Consider the following 12,323-nt stretch of genomic DNA (forward strand, 5'->3'; position numbering starts at 1 on the left):
ATGTAATCAAAGATACTTCAAAGGGCAAGTGTAGAATAGTGTGTGTTACGAAGTTTGTACCATGTAATCACTATTATCCTTAGCCCCACGGTGGGCACCAAACTGTTTACCCAAAAACGGATAACAATTGAATTTATACGCGTTTTTAAAGATACGTGATACAACTTGGTACAAATTTAAGGGAATAGATTAATATTGAAATTGATGATTAAAGAATAAATGCAAACCACACAAATCGAATAGCCTTAGTCCACGAGTTCAGTCACCCTTGAACAAAAAGATGTTTCAGCTGACTTATGAACACAGTAACAAGATAATGAAAGCTAGAAAATGATAGTATATTGCTTTGTATTGCATAAATATGATGTGTATTACAAATGGCCAGACCCAACCAAAACTTCACATTTGCAAAGTGGGTGTTGGGTAGGCAGTGATCGCAAATACAATCATTGGGTCGCATTTGCGGATGCATCAGAGTTCGTATTTGCGAACCATTCTTCACATTTGAAGATAGAAGGGGTGTGATGATCTTCGCATATGTGATAGAATCTTCGCATTTGCGGGGCTTGAATTTGCAAAACCCAGGTCACAAATGCGACACCTGCAACTCATCAAAAATGACTTAGACGGAATTTTTTGTTCATTCTTCAAATTTTCAAACTCAAGAACCCTAGACGCGATTTTCCAAAGAACATTTCTTCCCCAAATCATTGGTAAGTAATTTTAAACTAGTTCTTTTCAATATTTCACTACTTTTCTTAAGATTTTAACCTAAAATCTAGAGATTTCACGGTGGAAATTGGGGGTTTTGGTAGAATTAGAGATTTAAAAAAAATAGGGATTTAGACCTCAAATTGAGGTCGGATTCTAAAAAAAAATTACATAACCGAGCTCAGGGGTGAATGGTAATCGGGTTTTGGTCCGAATTTCGTGTTTGGACCAAGCAAACCCGGGTGTTAACTTTTCTTGACTTTTTCAATAATGACCAAAATGAAATTCTTTACAATTGTAGGTATTTTCTAAGGCTTAATTTGAATCGTTTGGTTGGTAAATTGCTATATTCTATTGTGTCGGAGGCTTATTTGAAAGGCAAAGCGGTGGTTGAGCTTTGAGTTTGGTCTTTGGAGCGAGGTAAGTGTCGTGATTAACCTTGACTTGAGAGATTAGGACTTATTTGTTTATTTGCTACGTGTTTAGATGTTGACTAGAACATATATGTGAGGTGATAAGTACTTATGCATTGTTGTCGGGTTATTGCATGTGGGTGGGACTTGTTCCTATAATTGTTTCTTTCTTTGATCATATTATCCATGTTTAGACTAGTATTGTTAAATTGATCGTTCCTATCATGTTTACGAATATTTTGGTGATAATTGAGTATTGATTCCGAGGTTGAGGTTGATATTGTGGAACCAAATGTTGAAGTAAGGCTTATACTTGTTATTTTATCTCCCTGTTGTTATTTTTTCATTGCATTATGGTAAAGCAGAGTGTTAATGCACGAATGGTGATGACGTGCCATATTATGAGTGTTAATGCAGGAAAGGTGATGTCGTGCCATTTTGGGAGTGTTAATGCATGAAGAGTGATGTAGTGCCATATTGTGAGTGTTAATGCACGAAGGGTGATGTCCTGCCATGTTATGAGAGTTGATGCACAAAGGGTGATGCCATGCCATTTCTATTGATTTTATGGTGAGGTTGAGAGTAAAAGTAGGAAGAGTGATGTCGTGCACTTTCCTTTGCTATGTTTACTTATTCTTATTGGTTCAAGGTATATTGGTTGTTCAAGTTATCATTACCGCTGAAATTCTCTATCTTTTATTCCCCTCAGCATGTCCCCTCACGATATTACTTGCCTATCTTCTACTTGTTGTTGTTTTGTACATATACTATTAAAGCACAGGTATATTATGTGGGTGTCTTGTCATAGCCCTGTCATTACTTTGTCGAGGTAAGGCTCGACACTTACCAGTAGATGGGGTTGGTTCTACTGATACTACACACTGCACTTCTGTGTAGATTTTTGTACCGGCCCCAGCTGATCGTAAGGTTAGCAACTGGACTTGATTGTCAGGAGACTAAGGTAGATTGGCTCGCATCTGCAGACCTTGGAGTCTCTTCCTAGACTTATTACTTTATTATTTCTTTCTCTTTCAGAAGATTGTACTTTCTTTCAGACTCTGTTTGTAGTAAATCATAGTAGCTCGTGAGTTGTGACTTCAGTTCCAAAATGTATCAGATATTATGGGTTTTATAATATTTCGCAATCTCAATTTTAGCTCTTGTTTAGCTTAATTATTTCTGTTATTAAAATTGGCTGAAGTTGACTTGAGAATTCTCTAACGTAGGCTTGCCTAGCAAGTGAAATATTAGGCTCCATCTCGGTCCCGAAGGTGAGAATTTCGGGTCGTGACAAGTTGGTATCTGAGCACTACGTTTCCTAGGTCTCACAATTCACGATCATGCTTTGTAGAGTCTGGAGGATCAATACAGAGAAGTCTGTACTTGTCTTCTAGAGGCCATGAAGTTTAGGAACAAATTTCACTTCTATTCTTCTATATCATGCGATTTTGTTATCTCGTTAATAATTGAACTCTTCTACTCTTGTTCTCTCGCAGATGGAAATAATACTCTCGCGTACTCTATCTTTAGCTGAGCAACAACCAGAGCACCTAGTGAAAGCTCCTACGAGGGGTAGAGGTCGAGGCTGAGGTTGTGCCAGATGTTGACGTAGGGGTAAAGCTCAGCCCAGAGCTCTAGTAGCAACATCAGCAGTAGAGCCTTATGTGGAGTTTGAGGAGGAGGTTCTAGCCCAGACTATGCCAGCTAGACTAGCTCATTTCCCGGAGGGGTTTATCGCCACCCCAGTGCTTCAAGATGCTTTGGTTCGTTTAGTGGTCCTTATGGAGAGTGTGGCCCAGGTCGTCATATTCCCCATGGTACCAGCCGTCTCTCAGGTTGGAGGAGGAGCACAGACTCCTGCTACTCACACTCCGGAGCAGATGGCTCCCCAGTTTTAGACTCCATCAGCTCATCCCATTGGGGTAGTTCAGCCGGTAGTTATAACACAGGCCAGTGATGGACCAACTATGTCTTCTGAGGGATTATTGAGGTTGGATAGATTTACTAAGCTCTTCCTAGTTCACTTCAGTGGTGCACCTTCTGAGGACCCACAAGATTACCTTGACTACTTCCATGAGGTTCTACGGAAAATGGGGATAGTTGAGACTAATGGGGTCGATTTCGCTATGTTCCAGATGATGGGTTTCGCCAAGAGATGGTGGAAGGACTCTGTACTGACCAGACCACCTGGGTCACCTACTCTCACTTGGAACCAGTTATCTCAGATATTTCTTAAGAAGTTCCTTCCTGTCATATTGAGAGAGGACTATCAGAGGTGGTTCAAGTGTCTTTAACAGAGCTCTATGTCTGCCACTCACTACGAGACTCGATTTGTAGATTTAACCCGTCATGCTATTCTTCTACTTCCTATCGAGAAATAGAGAGAGATAGGGTGAGGAGGTTTATTGAGGGACTTGCTCAGCCTATCAAGTTGCAGATGGGCAAGGAGACCAGGAGTGAGATTTCCTTGCAGACGATTGCCAATGTTGCCAAGCGAGTCGAGATGATTATAACACAAGGGGGGAGGTTAGGGATCTGACAATAGACCTCATCATTCTGGAGGATTCAGTGGTGCCTCAGTTGGTAGAGGCCATTCTCCCATGCTGTTTCATTCAGCACTCCAGGCATCATGCGGTGCTTTAGGTAGTCGTTGTCCTCATATGTATTATTCTGACCAGCTAGCCTACAATGCACCACCAGCTCTTATTAGTGCACCTCTGCTCCAGAGTTTTTAGAGTGGTTACTTAGGTCGACTGGGTCAGTTTTATGGTCAGCAGTCACATCAGCCGAGGTCATGTTATACTTTTGGTGATCCGAGGCATATTTCTAGATTTTGACCTCGAGCATTAAGCAGTTCTCAACATTAGGGTTCTCGTTCCATAGTCCCAGCACCGAGTTCTTCACTACCTACTCAGCCAGCTAGAGGTAGAGGTCAAGCAGCTAGAGGTGGAGGTCGGGCCACTAGAGGTGGAGATCAGTCTACTAGAGGTGGAGGCCAGCCAGCCAGGGCCTGTCCTCGAGATGTTGTTCAGAGTGGTGGTGCCCAACCCCAATGGTATGCCTTTCCAGCCAGGCCTGAGGCTGAGTCATCTGACGTGGTTATCACATTTAAGTTTTCAGTTTGTAGTAGAGATGCCTCAATTCTATTTGTTCTGGGATCTACTTATTCCTGTATGTCATCCTATTTGCCTCATATTTAGTTATGCCTCGTGATTCTTTGAGTGATCATATGTATGTGTCCGTACCTATGGGTGATGCTATCATTGTAGATCATGTTTATCGTTCGTGTGTGGCTACCATTGGGAGTCTTGAGACTCGTGTACATCTTCTACTTCTCGATATGATTGATTTTGACGTCATTTTGGGTATAGATTAGCTGTCACCTTATCATGTTATATTGGACTGTCATGCTAAGATGGTTACCTTAGCCTTGTCGGGGTTACCTCGATTAGAGTAGAGAGGGACTCTTGGCCATTCTACCCGCACAGTTATCTCTTATGTGAAGGCTTGGCATATGGTCGAGAAGGGGTACCTAGATTATTTGGCTTATGTTCGCGATTCTAGTGCGGAGGTTCCTTCCATGAATTCAGTACCGGTTTTTCGTGAATTTCCAGAGGTTTTTACTGCAGACTTGTCGGGGATGCCACCCGATAGAGATATCGACTTCTGTATTGATGTAGCCCCGAGCATTCAACCCATTTCTATTCCACCATATTGTATGCCCGCCAGAGCTGAAACAATTGAATGAGAAATTGCAATATATTCTTGATAAGGGATTTATTAGACCTAGTGTCTCGCCCTGGGTTGCGCCCGTGTTGTTTCTGAAGAAGAAGGATGGATCGATAAGGATATGCATAGATTATTGGCAGTTGAACAAAGTTACCATCAAGAACAAGTATCTATTCCCAAGGATTGATGACTTATTTGATCACATTCGGGGTTCCAAGGTGTTTTCAAAGATTGATTTGAGGTCTAGCTACCATCAGTTGAGGATTAGGGCATCCTTTGTTCCTAAGATACTTTTACGGACTCAGTATGAGAATTATGAGTTTCTAGAGATGTCATTTGGGTTGACAAATGCCCAGCAGAATTTATGGATTTGATAAACCGGGTGTTCAAGCTCAATTTGGATTTCATTATGATTGTGTTTATTGATGATATCTTGACCTACTCCCGCAATCGAGAGGAGCATGAACACCATCTTCGGATCGTTCTTCAAACACTGAGAGACAACCGGTTATATGCCAAGTTTTCAAAATGCAAATTTTGGTTGAGCTCAATCTCTTTCTTAGGAAACGTTGTGTCGATAGAGGGTATTCAGGTAGATCTTAAGAAGATTGAGACAGTTAAGAACTAGCCTAGACCTGGTTCAACTATAGAGATCCAGAGTTTCTTGGGATTTGCGAGTTATTACTGTCGATTTGTGGAGGGATTCACATCTATAGCAGCCTCAATGACCAGGTTGACCTAGAAGGGTGCCCCATTTAGATGGTCAGATGAGATTTCAGAAGCTCAAGAGTGCTTTGACTACAACACCGGTGTTGGTGTTGCCCATAGGTTCAGGATCTTACATGATATATTGTGATGCATCTCGTATTTGACTTGGTGCGATATTGATGCAGGATGGCAGGGTGATTGCATATGCGTTGCGGCAGCTGAAGGTTCACGAGAAGAATTACCCTATTCATGACTTAGAGCTAGCAGCTATTGTTCATGCACTGAAGATTTGGAGGCACTATCTTTATGGCATGTCGTACAAGATATTGACGGATCATTGGAGTTTGCAGAACTTATTCAAACAAAAAAAGCTCAATTTGAGGCAGAGGAGGTGGTTGGACCTATTGAAAGACTATGATATCACCATCTTGTATTATGCCGGGAAGGCTAATGTGGTGGCCGATGCTTTGAGTAGGAAGTCAATGAGTACGGGTAGTCTTGCGTACATTCCAGTCAGTGAGACACCGCTTGCATTAGATGTTTAGGCTTTAGCCAATTAGTTCGTGAGGTTGGATGTTACTGAGCCTAGTTGTGTTATAACTTGTACACTCACCCAGTCTTTATTGTTTGAGCGCATCAGGGAGCGACAATATGATGATCCTTATTTGTTTGTCCTTAGGGATATAGTGCGGCATGGTGATGCCAAGTAGGTTACAGTTTGAGATGATGGAGTTTTGAGGATGTAGACTAGTTTTTGTGTGCCTAATGAGGATGGACTTCATGAGTTTATTCTTGAGGAGGCCTACAGTTCCTGGTATTCTATTCATCCGGGTGTCGTAAAGGTGTATTAGGACTTGCGACAACATTATTGGTGGAAGAGGATGAAGAAGGATATAGTTGCATATGTAGCTCAGTGTTTAAATTGTCAGCAAGTAAAATATTAGCATCAAAGATCTGGTGGTTTACTTCATAAGATGGAGATTCCTAAGTGGAAGTGGGAGCGTATCACTATAGATTTTGTTGTTGGACTCCCACGGACTCAGAAGAAGTTTGATGCAGTTTGGGTTATTATGGACAGGCTGACCAAGTCACCGTATTTCATTCCTATGGCAGTTACCTATTGTTCAAAGTGGTTGGCTGAGATTTATATCCGCGAGATCGTCCGTCTCCACAGTGTTCATGTGTCTATCATTTATGATCGAAGTACGTAGTTTACCTAGCATTTTTGGAAGGTAGTACAATGTGAGTTGGGCACGTAGGTTGAGTTGGGCATATCATTTCATCCCCAGACAGACGGACAGTCCGAGCGCACTATTCAGATATTGAAGGATATGCTCCACGTTTGTGTTGTAGACTTCGGAGGTTCTTGGGATCGGTTCTTGCCATTTGCGGAGTTTGCCTACAATAGCTCTTAGTCGAGTATCCAGATGGCTCCTTATGAGGCATTATATGGTAGACTGTGTCGATCTTTGGTTCGATGTATTGAGCCAGAAAAGGCTCGGTTATTGGGTACAGATTTGGTATAGAATGCCTTGGATAAGGTTAAGATTATCCAGGATCGACTTCACACAGCTCAGTCCAGGCAGTAGAGTTGTGCCGACCGTAGAGTTCGTGATGTTGCATTCATTGTCGGAGAGCAGGTGTTGCTCCGGGTTTCACCCATGAAGGGTGTAATAACATTCGGAAAGAAGGGCAAGTTGAGCCCTAGATATATCAGACTTTTTGAGATTCTTCAAATAGTGGGTGAGGTGGCTTACAAGCTCGCATTGCCACCAAGTTTATCAGCAGTTCATCTGGTATTCTATGTGTCCATGCTTCCAAAGTATCACGGCGATCTGTCCCACGTATTAGATTTCAGCAATGCCTAGTTGGAGAAGGATTTGACTTATGACGAGGAGTTGGTGGCTATTCTAGCCCGGCAGGTTAACCATTTGAGATTAAAGAGCTATCCTTTAGTTCGAGTGCAGTGGAGAGGTCAACCCATTAAGGCAGCTACTTGGGATTCCAAGTCGGACATGCGGAGTAGATATCCCCACCTTTTCATCAGCCCATGTACTTTTCTATATCCGTTTGAGGATGAACGATTATTTTAGAGGTGGAGAATGTGATGACCCGATAGGTCATCTCATGTTTTAGAACCTAATTATGTGCTTTGAAGCCTTAAAATCTCATTTTTACCCTCCTCGATTTGCGTGTACTGTCCTGGCATGTTTCTCGAAAGCCTTCATGTTAAAAACTGATAAAAATATAAATCTAGCTTTGAAATCCATTTGAGTTGATTTGGCTCAATTTTTTGAGCAACCAAACCTAGATTCGTGTTTTAACGGTCTTGGAGGATTCAGAAGTCCATAGCCTGAGTTATCAGACTTTGTAGAAATTTGAAAGATAAAGGCTTAATGAATTTGAAAGGTTTGACCAATGGTTGACTTTTTGGACATTGGGTCAATATTTTGGTTCTGAAACCCGATATAGGTCTAACACTATATTTATGACTTGTCTGTAAAAATCTGCGAGAAATGGAGTTGGTTTGATGTGATTCGGACGTATGGTTGTGAAAATTGAAGTTTTAAAGTTTTCTTGAAAATTTCAATTGATTTGGTTCTCAATTCGTAGTTTTAGGTGTTATTTTGGCTATTTGATCACGCGAGCAAGTTCATATGATGTTTTTAGACTTATGTGCATGTTTAGTTTGGAGCCCCGAGGGCTCAGGAAAGTTTCGGATATGCTACAGAGTGAAAAATTAGACTTAGAGCATTGCTCATGTGCCTCAGTTTTATTGCAATCCTCAGACCTCGCAATTGCAAGGTCAATCTTTGCATTTGCTATAGCTGATGGGTTCGCATTTATGATCTACTCATCGCAACTGAGGAAGCCAGAGACTTCTCATCTGCGAACAAAACTTCGCATTTGCGAAGTGGGTGCTGGGTAGGCAGTGATCACAAATGCGATCATTGGGTTGCATTTGCGGATGAATCAGAGTTTGCATTTGCGAACTATTCTTCGCATTTGCAAAGATAGAAGGTGTGTGATGATCTTCACATTTGTGATAGAATCTTCACATTTGCGATAGAATCTTCGCATTTGCGAACCCCAGGTCGCGAATGAATGGTTCATTTTTCAAATTTTCAATATCAAGAACCCTAGAGGTGATTTTCCAAAGAACCTTTCTTCCCCAAATCATTGGTAAGTGATTCTAAACTAGTTTCTTTCACTACTTTTCCTATGATTTCAACCTAAAATCTAGAAATTTCATGATGGAAATTGGGGGTTTTTGGTAGAATTAGGGATTTTGGGAAAATAGGGATTTAGACCTCAAATTGAGCTCGGATTCAAAAATAAATTACATAATTGGACTCGGGGGTGAATGGGTAATCGGGTTTTGGTTCGAATTTCGGGTTTGGATCAAGTAGTGTCGGGTGATGACTTTTTTTGACTTTTAATAATGACCTAAATAAAATTCCTTACAATCATGGATAGTTCCTACATATTAATTTGAATCGTTTGGTTGGTAAATTACTAGATTTTATTGGTTCGGAGGCTTGTTTGAAAGGCAAAACGGTGGTTGAGCTTTGAGTTTTATCTTTGGAGAGAGCTAAGTGTTAGGGTTTACCTTGACTTGAGGGATTAAGACTTATTTGTCTATTTTCTACGAGTTTAGATATTAGGTACAATGTATATGTGAGGTGACGAGTACTTATGCGTTGCTATCGGGTTATAGCATGCGGGTGGGACTTGTTCCTGTAATTGTTGCTTTCCTTTATCATATTATCCATGTTTAGACTAGTATTGTTAAATTGATCGTTCCTATCATGTTTAGGAATATTTTGGTTATAATTGAGTATTGATTTCGAGGTTGAGGTTGATATTGTGGTACCAAATGTTGAAGTAAGGCTTATACTTGTTATTTTATCTCCCTGTTGTTATTTGTTCATTGTATTGTGGTAAACGAGAGTGTTAATGCACGAAGAGCGATGTCGTGCTATATTATGAGTGTTAATGCACGAAAGGTGGTGTCGTGCCATATTGTGAGTGTTAATGCATGAAGGGTGATGCCCGTGCCATATCGTGAGTGTTAATTCACGAAGGCTGATGTCGTGCCATGTTATGAGAGTTGATGCACGAAGGGTGATGCCATGCCATTTCTATTGATTTTATGGTGAGATTGAGAGTAAAAGCACAAAGGGTGATGTCGTGCACTTTCCTTTACTATTTTTACTTGTTCTTATTCGTTCAAGGTATATTGGTTGTTTAATTTATCATTACCGTTGTGATTCTATATCTTATATTCCCCTCAGCATGCCCCATCCCGATATTACTTGTTTAGCTTCTACTTGTTGTTATTTCATATACTGTTAAATTACACAGGTTTATAATGTGGGTGTCTTCTCATAGCCTTGTCACTACTTCGTAGAGGTTAGGCTTGACACATACCAGTACATGGGATCGATTGTATTTATACTACATACTGCACTTCTGTGCAGATTTTGGTACCGGCCCTAGCTGATCGTGAGGTTAGCAGCTGGACTTGATCGTCAGGAGACCAAGGTAGATCTGCTAGCGTACGCAGACCCTGGAGTCTCTTCTTAGACTTATTACTTTACTCACTACTAGAAATACAGGTTTTTCCCATGGAATAATCGGTGGGAAATCAGTGTGAAATTTCAATATATCCACGACATTCCCAGGGGAGATTCTCGGTGGAAAAATGGCTGGTGGGAAAATAGTTTCTGTCACCATCCCAAAACGGACCCGGTCGTGATGGCGCCTATCGTGAAACTAGGACAACCGACACAAACCCCAAAACCAACCAAAACACTATAATATGTCATTTAAAGACATTAATAAGCTAAAATCCCATAGTATAAGGTAGGATAAAACAATACGGAAACAAAACACAGCCCGACATCGGGGTGTCACCAATCATGAGCAACTACAACTTGTCTAGACATATGAAAAGACAACATAATCTGAATCAAACTAATACAAAATGGAATATAGATAGGAAGGAGAAGCACTGGGCTGCGAACGCTAAGCAACTACCTAGTCAACTCCGAAAGTCTGCTGGATGACAATCAGCACTCGCTAGAGTGACCCGAGACTCCTGGATTTGCACACAAGGTGCAGGGAGTAATGTGAGTATGCCAAATCAGTAAGTAATAAAAGTAAAGGTAGTTGTGCAGTAAGAAAACATGTAAATCATAGCATAATGCTACAACAAAATAGTATAAATCCTGAACAATGCAGTAAAACATCAAAACTCGTAAAAACGTCTCAGTTCAGTAAAAAGTCTTTTTAAAACATCTTTAGTTAGTTCAAATGAGTGATGAAAACAGTGAGAAAAGGATAGTAACATAAATCAGCTCCTCGGGCAAAACAGGTACCATAACCGCCCCTCGGGCAAATTACCAACAGAACCAGCCCCTCGGGCTACCTCACAATCACTCGTATCAGCCCCTCGGGCAATAACATGAAATAACAACAGCCCCTCGGGCAACATCACATCTCACACTGCGTACTCGCGCTCACTGGGGGTGTGCAGACTCCGGAGGGGCTCCTACAGCCCAAACGGTATATCAATCCATCTCGTGGCATAATCAATTGGCCCTCGGCCTCATAACAATCCACCTCGTGGCGTAACAAATCAGGACCTCGGCCTCATCATCATTAATCCGTACAACACTGTTGCGGTGCGCAGTCCGATCCCATAATATCCTCACAACATAGGCCCTCATCCTCACTCAGTCAAAAATCTCTCAAGCCAATCGGGCAACAGTAAAACATGATGCTCAACCCAAAATGTCATTTAACATATCAAAACAGAGTAAATATGGATGAGTTATGAAAATAATAGAATACAACATGACTGAGTACAAATATGAAGTCAAAATACTGAGGAACAGTAGTAAAAATCCCCCTAAGGGTCCAAAGACGTTGACACAAGGCCCAAATACGGCATTCAGCCCAAAACAGGATAATACTTTCCAAAACACAATAATATCAAATAGTTTTCAGTCAAATACGCGATTTAACAATCATACGGGATAGACTAAGTCACAATCCTAAATGGTGCACGACCCCACGCTCGTCATCTAGCATGTGTGTCACCTCAAAGTAGCACAACGATGTGAAATCTGGGGTTTCATACCCTCAGGACAACATTTACAATCATTACTTACCTCTATCTGTTCCAAACTCTAGCTTGCGATGCCTTTGCCTCTCGAATCAGCCTCCGAATGCTCCAAATCTAACCAAAAATAGATTTATACCATCAAAATATGTTAAGGGAACAAAGCCCACACGAAAATAACCAATTTACATCAAAATCCCGAAATTGGCCAAACCCGACCCCCGGGGCCACGTCTCGGTTTTCAATAAAAATCACAAAACTAGAATCATTACACTCCCATGAGTTCATACATATCAAATACATCAAAATCCGACCACAAACGACCTATCAAATCCTCAAATCAAAGTCTCGAATTCCATGCCCTAACTCCCCAATTTTAGGCTTTAGATTCCACAAATTTCATGTTTAATTAGGTAGAAATCACAATAGGATCGAGTATTAAGTCCATAATTCTTACTTCCAAGTGTTTCCCTTTGATTCCCTCTTTAATTCTTCTCAAAAAGCTCCAAAATCGCTCAAAAATGGTGAAAGTTAGACCTAAAATCACGGACAATGGTTATTTAAACATTCTGCCCAGGTGACCATTTCCTTCTTCGCGAACGCAGTCAATGCCTCGCATTAGCGAAGCACTAAAA

The sequence above is a fragment of the Nicotiana sylvestris genome, chromosome 2 (assembly GCF_000393655.2).
Source record: "Nicotiana sylvestris chromosome 2, ASM39365v2, whole genome shotgun sequence".
In the NCBI taxonomy this organism is placed as follows: domain Eukaryota; kingdom Viridiplantae; phylum Streptophyta; class Magnoliopsida; order Solanales; family Solanaceae; genus Nicotiana; species Nicotiana sylvestris.